At 57.3% G+C, this 9,588-nt stretch overlaps 2 non-coding genes across 2 annotated transcripts; both read right to left on the bottom strand.

Moving 5' to 3' along the window:
• Positions 1-903: 903 nt before the first annotated feature.
• On the bottom strand, positions 904-975 carry TRNAH-GUG. Its single transcript has one exon. It is a non-coding gene; the product is annotated as a tRNA-His (tRNA).
• Positions 976-1,560: 585 nt separating this feature from the next.
• TRNAN-GUU lies at positions 1,561-1,634 on the bottom strand. Its single transcript has one exon. It is a non-coding gene; the product is annotated as a tRNA-Asn (tRNA).
• Between the last annotated feature and the right edge of the window lie 7,954 nt (positions 1,635-9,588).

The raw sequence follows: 9,588 nt of genomic DNA, 5'->3' as shown, positions 1-9,588 counted from the left end.
TAATGGTGATGAATGCTTGCTCCCAGCTTGAGTAATCACTGTGTGCCTCTAAAGAAGGCACACCAGACACGTCTCCTCCCCAGAAGGTCCACACCTCGCTGTGTGATCAGAAGCTGGTGTTTTCCCTTTGGCTTTGCCACAGTTCTSCTGCAGGCAGACATGGTCCCCGTACCAGCTGCCCAGCCTCCCWGGGGCAGATGCTTTGTAGACAAACTTGCCTCCTCCAGGCAGGCCAGGTTGAAGTGCCCAGCTCAGCCATGAACGGTGGGGCAGCTGCTGGCAAAAGCTGCTGCCTCGCAGCTCCTCTCGCTCTGCAGGCAAGGCAGCTCCCTCCTGCTCCAGAGTGTGTCCTCCGCACTGTTACCCAATAACTAGGCCAGAATAGTAAAAAAAAAATAACCAAGCACATGGYGGGGGGCGCTGAGGGAAGTCACAGTGCTCCCTGTGAGGCACAGAACATCCTCTTCCTCCCTAGTGCTCTTGGATCGCTATGGAGTGGATAGCAGGAGTCTTTGGGTTGGGTTTACAGGGTACTTCTGGTGTGCAGGTGAGAGTAACCTTGTAAAGCGGGGAGCAGGGACAAGAGGAGGGRCATCTGRAAGGCTGGCTGCTTGGCAGGCAGACTCCCTTGCTCCTCAGGCTTTGGCTTAAATGCTTTCCCAGAGCCCGGCACAGCTGCCATGGCAGCCCCCGAGGAGAAGAYAMTGCATCATCATGAGACACCAGGAAATGATTTTAGGCACAAGCCCTTTGAATGGTAGGAGCAGAGAGCGCAGCAGAGCTTGTAGGTCTAGCTTCCTATGTCTCAGCATCTTTGGAAAGAAAGGCAGTGGCCCGTCTGTGCCCATGCCTCCCTTGTCTTTTGAGACCCTCCTCTTCTCCCCGTGGGTCCTGCAAAACCTTTGCCGTGACTCGGATTCGAACCGAGGTTGCTGCGGCCACAACGCAGAGTACTAACCACTATACGATCACAGCTGCCYGGGTGTTTGCCTTTGCTCCTTGGGCCACCTTTCCCTCCTGACTCTGCAGAAATAGCAGCKCCAGCGTGTRCCCTCTGCACCACCCTCCAGCGCCAGGACACGGCTGCATGCCCGGAGAAGGAGCACAACGAGAGGCCTGTCTCCTGGACGGTGCCTCCAAGCCTTCTCGCACAGCACAAAGSCCACCAAGAGAAGKGCTTCCTTCCCTGGCAGACTCCTCMGGGCCCTGCTCTACGGCCTGCTCTCAGCGTCCCCAGCATCTTGTGGCCCCCACATGTCCTGAGCAGGAGACAATCATGTTTCTTGTGTTCATGTGCAGCCCACGTGGAAAACATCCCTTCTCGGGACTTCTTTCTCGTATGTCCAGCACAAGCACAAATTGTGGGCATGGACCTGGACAAGAAAACCACGTGGGGCTTAAATGACTAGGAAGAGGTTCTGGAAGCAGAGTTGGAGTGTGCTTCGGGGGGGGCACTTTCAGGTCCTTTGGCACGCAGAGGCCAGCCCGCTGCGAAGGGCCCAAGGGCAGCAGCTCTTTGGTGGGAGAAAGAGAAGGCCCCAGAGTGCACGAAAAGCAGGTCGTCCCTGGGTGGGCTCGAACCACCAGCCTCCCGGTTAACAGCCGAGCGCGCTCGCCCATTGCGCCACAGAGACGGCAGCAGTGGTGYGTGCGGGGCCATGCCAGCCGCGGGAGCTGAGGGACTGGCAGTGCCCGTCATGGGGGGCCCTGCGCGAGAGGCAGGGACAGGCCGAGCCGGGGCCGCGCTCTCTCTGCTGCGCCCCGACGAGGGAATCGCAGCCTTTCCCACTCGCAAGGATGAGACCATKTCAGTCCTGGGCACAGTGCTGGCCACAGCTGCCTGCCACAGGGGCTGGCCTCACACAGCAACATGCCACATCACAGCCACAGATGGCACCTCACAAACATCATCGCCTGGGCCCCTCCATGCTCTTCCCTGGGAGGCCAGGCCCACCCTGGGCCCGCACTAACCACAGGTCTCCACCACACAGCTGAGGAAGATCAACCCTCCCAGCTGCTGGGCAGGCTCTCCTACTTAAAGSCCCTTCCAGGTTTAGGCAGCCCCTGGATTTGTCTCTGGTGCCCCAGCTCTGCCCCTTGCTCAGAGCTACCACCCTCCTTCCTTCCTGGCTTGCTGTGGAGCTGCTGGAGATCCCTCTGCCCTTGCTTCTCCTGACAAAAGGCCCTTGGGCTCCTCGCTCGAGAGCTGTGCGCAGCCCTGGCCTTCAGAGAGGAAAGGCTGTGCCCTGCAGAGCTGTGCCCTGCAGAGCTGCCCAASATGGCGGCCCCCACAGCCCTCTGCCTCCATGGGCTGTCCCAAGTGTGGTGGGGTGCAGTGGAGCAGAGCTGTTTGTGTGGAGCAGGGACAGGGAGGGTGACTCCTCTTCCTGGAGCCCTGAGGCTGCTCAGCCCCTTTGAGAGGGTCTCTTGCGGATGCCTGTGGGGTGGAACTGCTGGGAACGCTGAGTAGGTGAAGCAGCAAGAGGGGGCTTTGCCTGCTGGCCTTGCTCAGGGCCGCCAAGGTGCCTGTGCTCCTGTAGGCTGGTGCCCCTTCGGCTGCCCAGGGAGCTGAGGAAGAAAGAGCTGCCTGTGTGATCACACCGAAGCCTGTGTGATGCCTGCTGCTGCCCGGGTCCTCTGGGTGGGCTCGGCTTGTCTGGAGCTCTTGGTTCTTTCTCTTTGCCATGGAGGTGAAGAGCCCTGTGGCACAGCTCTTCAAGGGGTACAAAGCAAAGGGACTAGGCCTAAAATATAGCTTCTTCAAGCTGAGGGAGGAAATCTTAATAGGTGTGTGTTTTCCTTTCATGCTAATGGATTGAGGTCCCCTCATCCTCGATGAGGGCTTTTTGAGCTAGTACCCACCTCCTTGGGAACTCAGATCTGTGTCCTGTTTCCTTGGAAAACCTAGCAGCTTAAAAAGTGAGAGGAAGGACCAGGTCTCAGAGCCTTCTGTAGAGTAAACCACTTGGCCTCTTGGTCCTTTGCACTGAGCTGGTGTCAAGGCTGCTTTGCTGAGGGGCCAACCCTGCCGTTAYGGGACCTTGTAGCATGTGGCACTAAATGCTGAGGTGCAACTGCCTAGTAGCCCTTGAGGCTACCGCACCTTGACTTCACAGCAGAAGCTTCATGTCTGTGTGGCTTTCAGAGGGCATGTGCTGCCTGCCTGGTCCTTGGAGGGGTTAAAATCTGCCCTTGATGAACTTCCTTGTCTTCTGCCTTTCCTGATTGTGGTCTGCGGCCTCCTTCTCACAAGGTTCCTGCAGTCTGCTCCTGGGCATCCCTTTGTTGCTGGGGGCAGGAGGGAGCCTGTGTGGGTGGCTCTCAGCCTTCCTGTTATGTGGCGTCGGTTGTTCCACCGAAGGAAGCTCCGGAGGACCATTTGCTGGGGTGAAAGCCTCTTTAATACCTTAACTGTTCCCTTTTATCCTGTAACACCCGACCGGACCGCRCCCCGTACTCGCAACAGTCCAGTYATCAGAAGGCGCGTCGCCTCTTGCCATATATGGTCCTCCAGCGGTCTTCCTCGSGGCTGCCTCGTGGCCACCTCAAGGCTTTAGCTCCTCCATTTTGCATGCCTTGTTTTCCCTTCCCCCAACTGCTTCTCAGTTTAACCCTTTCCCCGACACTGTTAGGCCTGGGAGGGACAAGGGGTGAGGTAGATAGACAGTAGGGTGGCAAAGGTCAAACTGCTAGGTCTCCTAATGGCTTAGCAGATCCAGGGTGCCCTCGGTTCAAGAATGCTGCCTGTTTTACCAACCCTCCCAGGTCAGGGAAGTGACCTGTTCCGGCCAGGGCACCTCCGTGCCATGTCTTTTGCTGCAGCACAGTATGATGTGGAGTCAGCGCCCCAAAAGAGCCCCTCGGCCTTGGCCAAGGATGGCAGAGTCTGGCAGTGTTGCTTGTGGGGCTGGGGGGATATATAGCAGTCCCTTGGTGACACGGCCAGTGGTCACAGTGGCACATGCTGCCACATCACCAGCTGCCACCCTGTAAATGTGGATGCCTTGGGCCCCTCTGTGCACTTCCCTGCGGGGCCAGGGCCAGCCCAGCTCCTGGGACTGCTCTCGCCACTGCTCTTCTCACGAGGAGCTGCTTTGCAGTGCAGCGGAGAGGACGAAGGCAGGCTGCACGATAGTGCTAGTGCCTGCCTGGGGAAGTGCGAGGAGGAGGCGACTGAGAGCAGTGCTTGGCTGCTCATCCTCCTCCTGCAGGGCTTGCTGAGTGGGAGAGGCCACCAGCATGGATTACCTGTGGCCAAGTATGCTTCCAACACTCCGCAATCTCACACGTCATGGTAAGGCTTGCAGGAGGCAATGCCAGATAGCTTGAGACCCTCTTAGCTACGAGAAGGTCATGGAAATGCTGGGCTCAGGTGGTGGGGGTTGGACAGGGTGGGTGGGTGGCACTGTCTGCTCCTCCCTTGCTGGGCCTTCCTGTCCCGTTTGGCAGCTGGGACACCTGCAGGGCGGACACCTGTGGCTCCCCTTGGCCTGTCCCGCTCCTGTCCTGCTCTGCAAAGCTACTCCCTGTTTCCCCGTGGGCTGGCTCATCCTCGGCTGGCCACACCTCAACCAAGGCCCATAGTAGCCTTGCTTAGAAAGGGCCAGAGGAGTCCTTGGGATGTCCATGCAGGCCAGCGCTATGGCTTCCCTTCTGTGAAGCACTTGGCATGTTTGTGAGCTTATCAACCTGGACTGTGACACCTCTTTGCCTTGCTTTCCAGAGATTGTCACCATTTGGTACTCTGTGTGTGAGTACATTCAAGAGTACTTGGTACCCAACAAGGTAGGTCATGTGTCCTCCTCCTCCTCCTCTAAAAGCATCCCTCAATCTTTGGCTTGTCCACACATCTGTGGGCAGGGAGTGCCTATCCTTGATTGCCTCCCCTGAGAAGAACCATAGTCCCCTCACAGGGTACTGCCCGTGACTCCACAGAGCAACTTCCCTGGCACAGAAGCTCCCCAAGAATGTGTCCCTAACGCAGAAAAGCACATTCTGCCCTTTCAGGGCCCTCTCTGCCCTCCAGGGGCAGCATGGAAAGATCAAAGTGTGGTCGGTCCCCTTAGCCTTTGCATGCGAGGGGTGGGCATGGCACCCCATGACGCACACTGGCAAGTCACRGGCCAGTTTCCTGTGCCATGCTGATGCTTGTTCCTGTTCTCCCTCTGCTCTTCACAGGGTGTCCGATTGCTGGGAGTGGGGACATTCTATGTTCTTGCGGGCTCCCAGTGCACAGTGAACGGGGAGGTGTTCACTGTGAACAGACCTATGTTTCGCATGTCAGACGTTTTAGCGAAGGAATGTGGGCTGAGCGGAGCTCAGGAAGATATTCCAGGTAAGAGTAACCTGGAAGGCTAAAACCTTTGCCTGCCATTGCACCGAGCTTGGAGGCCATGCGCTTTGCCACAAGACCTGCCCCTGTCTGCCCCTACCCTCCTGCCCTCCTTGTAGCACGATCCTTTTGAATATTTCATTTCCTCTTTTTGTTCCTATCCTGGCAAAATCTCAGCCTCTCCCAGAGCACCTCCATTTCCTGAGTGCTCTTCCCCTTCCAAGAAAGGAGTCCATAACGCGCTCCTAGGAATGCTTTAGCAGAGCATTCAAGAGCCTGCTGGGGAGCAGCAGTGTGTGGAGAGAAAGTGTGCTYGTCTTGTTAGGGGAGCCTGCTGCCCTGCTGCAGAGCTCATTTTGTTGCTCTTTTTCTGCTCCGCAGCTGATGTGAAAATAGTATCGCTGAGAAATGACGATCTAGCAGCATGCGTCCACATGGCTTTTSCAACAGTGCAAGGGTGCCTGCAGGAGACAGCAATAGCCTTCTTCCACGCCCTTAGCCACAGGAAGCATGTGGACTTTGTCTTCAAGAGTATTGGAATTCTCTCCATTCGAAACTTGGAGGTGACAATGAGATTTTATGATGACTTCCTGAGCAGTGTGGACCGCACTGGAAAGCTGCTGGAAGCTCTTCTTGCAGTAAGTTGAGGGCTTCTTGGTGCCGTGCCTTGTGTTGTGGGCCCTTGTCAAAGGACATCTCAGGAGATCCCTGTGCGCCCATCCAGCGGGGCAGTCCTGCTCTGCAGCTGTGCCAGCTGTCTCGAGCACCCTTTTCTCCTACCTGGTGGSGTGGGAGATGTAGGAGAGGGCACAGAAAGAGCTGCCCTGGGTGAGGAAAAGGCTCTGGTAGACCAGGAGCTGCTCTAGTTTCTGGGGAGAGAGTCTCTCATGCAGGAAGGTGTCAGAGGCGCCTCCCAACTGCCATGGCTGAATGCCGGGCTCTTTGCCCTGAGCAGAGTCCCCGCAGTTGCGCCAGCAGGAATGGGGCTTTTCAGTCCCCTGCTGGCACCCACGCACTGCTTGGCATGGTCCCCCTGTCCCAGCCTGACTCCTCCTGCCAGCCCACTGTCCTGCCCCAGCTCTGCCATGGGGCCAGGCCTGAGCGCAGCCTGCAGAAACCCTGGCTGCCTGCTGCCTCCCTGCTCCTGAGCCTCATTGTGCAGCAACAAAGAAGGAGCTGCCCCGTGGTCTGCCTTGCCCTTGCAAAACACCTGCCAGTGTTTCTCCTGGCTCTCAACTCTGAGCTTGGCAGCTTCTGCTTGCCCGGGTGAGGGCTCACCTATCTCCGTCTCTGTTTCAGAGCCCAGAGACAAGACAGCTGGTGGTGCCAGAAAGCGGAGGTGCAGCTTTTCGCATGGGTGCCGACTGTGTCTTCGTGTTGCCACAGTACGTTTGCTGTATAGCTCCTAGTGGTTGTTGGGAGATGGTCTCCAGGGACAGCATAGAGGCCAGGAGGACACTTCCTCTGCACTAGGATTGGGAGCCTTGGCCCACGCTGCTGGAGCCTCTTGTGTGCTCGCAGCCTCTGCAGGTCTGCACTGTGTGTCTCTGGTTCTTCACAGAGCTCTCAAGGATGTAGCCTCTTGTGTTTTGGAAAGTTAGGGCCTTGGCAGACCTTCCCAGTTCCCTCTGTACCTGGATTGGGACTGCAAGCGGGCGAGGGCAAGTGGTGCCTTTTCTTTGACCTGTCTTCCTTTCCTTTCCAGACTTGACTTGAAGTATCCGTGGGAATTTCCAGAAATGGAATCTCCCTCCAAAGGATCTCTGGAAGTCCCTGATGAGGACCAGAGGGACAGGAAAGGTCATGTCCGAGCTGACGTGTGTGTGTGCGTGTGTGTGTGTGTGTGTGTGTGTGTGTGTGTGTGTGTGTGTGTCTCCACGGCGGGAAGCATACATCAGGGCGGGTGTTCATGTGGGAGATGCTCTTGTCCTCAGGAGGAGGTGGTTGGTGCCCTGGTCACAATGTGGTTCCTGGGAGAGCAGATGGCTTCTTTGCCATGGCTTCCATGTTCCCCTCGCAGCGCATCTCAAGGGAGTCTCCCTCTTGATCAAACACTCTTAAAGACACTTGCTGAAGCCTTTTCTCCCTTCTGGCTTCCAGCCAGTGCTTCAGGTGTCCCTGCTCAGGAGGAGCCTTCATCACGCAAGAGGCGAAAGAAAAAGAAAGGGAAGGGCAAGAGAAGCAAGTCTTGGGGCAGGTGAGCCTCTTGGAGAAAAGGCTGAGGTGCCTGCACTTCTTGGGAGGAGCTCGCTCTTCCATTCACTTGGATAATGAAATCGGAAGGGTGGCCCGCGTAGTTTAGCCTGACTTCATCTCTGCAGCCTGGCCGCAGGCTCGTGGCAGGCTTCTGCCAGGCTCTTGTGTCAGCTTCTCTCTGGTGCCTTTCTTGGCTTCTGGCCTGAGAGACCACCCTCTTGGCACGTCTTGATGATCCTCCAGGCGGGACTTGCTGACGTTGAAGGTCTCTTCCAAACATAAGGATTCACTGTGTCTCTGATCCTCTTCCTGCAGAGGCTCTCGGAAGGCCAAGGACACGAGGGCCGGAAGAAAGGCAACTGAGGGAAAAGGTAATTCCCACGCTCCGTGGTGACACAGGGATGTTGGTGTTCCTTTGGGCCTGTGCAGTTGGTGACCGGAGCCAAGCTTACAATACAACTGTAGTCTGTGTCACTGGTGCCTCTGTGTGGTCATCACAGCAGAGCTCAGGGCACTGCTCCTGGAAGCTACCTCWGGGCAGTGCAGCAGCGCCACGTGCAGCTGCCTGTGCTGAGGGCATCTTCAGCTGGGATCTGTGTGCCCAGCTCTAGCTTGCCAGCCCCTGCACAGGAGAGAGGGTGTGCGCTGTGCAGTGGCAGTAGGAATTTAGGGAGACCCTTGAGCCAGTGCCGGTACACAGCGGCCTGTCCTTCCTATTCAAACGCTGACACTTGCTGAAGAGTCTTCTGCCTTCCTGCTTGCAGGGCGGCTGCTCTCCCGAGAAAGGGCTCCTCTGCCAAYGCTACGTGGGRCCAGCTGGAAGGGAGGCCAAGAAGGGAGAAGCACAGTCCCTGCCAGGTGAGGCTCTTGGAGGAAATGAAAGGATGACCTTGTGCTCATGGCATTCTAGGCAGTTGTTTCAGAGGCGTTCCCACCTTGGCACCCAGAGCCTGCCTTTGAGCCTCTTGGCACTCATGGGAGTGCTACAGCTCCAGGCTTCTCCCCTCACTGTTCTTGTCAACACAAGGACTCMACTGTGCCTATGCTCCCACAGAGCCTCCCTCGGCTGTGGAGGTCTGCATCTGGCTGCCAAGGTGTACCACGTRGAGAAGACTCTCCTGTGGAACTCACTCAATTTCACCTGGCTTGTGTGTTCTAGCCTGCTGAAAACAACTGAAGAGTGGTCGGCAAAGGTGGAAGACCCGGGAACAGGTGCCTCCAGCTTGGAATCACACATGGAGCTGCAGGTCGTGCGTGCAAACACCTGATGAGGGCAAAACATGTAAGCAGAGGAGCTGAKTTGTGTGGGTCTGCGTGTCTGAGTGGTTCTGTCCTCCTCAAAGAAGAGGGCCCCAGAGAGGCTGTGGGCGTTCTGCCCTTGCAGTTCTTCAGCCCTCATGGGCAAAAGGGCCAGGGGAGCTGGCTGGGCGATGCCTGCAGGTTTCCAGCCTGGGGCACTGCTGCTCATGGCGCTTCCTGAGCCCGCACCACACCACGTGTGCTGGAGAACGCACAGGCCCTGCACTCGATGGCTTCTCCGGGGCTACGTGTTGAGAGCAATGGAGGGTGCTTAAACAGCAAGCTCCATTGTGTCCTCTGGTGCCAATGCAGGTATGGCAGCATCTTAATGCACTGCCCAGACTGCACAAGCCGCATCCTCCGGAGGTCTCACCTGAGGAAGAAAGGAGGGCTGCTGCTCGCCTGCGCAGAGTGAAGGCCATTCTAAGCAAGCCAGAGAGCCGGCCATGTCACTGYGAAGAGTAAGTGAGCGCCCGCCCTGGACCCAGCCTGGAAATGAGGCCGTGGCCTGATGCCAGGCAGTCCCAAGGGGCATGGYGGGTCTGGGGCTTTGGGTACCAGTGGGAGTGTGTGGACAGCAGCTTTTTCCTGCTCTTGCAGGCAGCTCTCCATCCAAGCCACCCRTACCCTGCAGCTCCTAGACACCTACCACGTTCACCGCAATAAGTGGAAGCGCGTGGTAGAGCTGAATCGGTGGCTGAATACAGAAGAGAAGCACTTCCTCTGGTAAATGGCTTCCCCTTCCCCTCTGCCAGCCTTGG

This window comes from Nothoprocta perdicaria, unplaced genomic scaffold, assembly GCF_003342845.1.
Source record: "Nothoprocta perdicaria isolate Ctin4 unplaced genomic scaffold, notPer1 scaffold_321, whole genome shotgun sequence".
Classification (NCBI taxonomy): Eukaryota; Metazoa; Chordata; class Aves; order Tinamiformes; family Tinamidae; genus Nothoprocta; species Nothoprocta perdicaria.
Note: the sequence above shows the minus strand (reverse complement) of the source record. Positions and strands in the feature narration are given on the sequence as shown.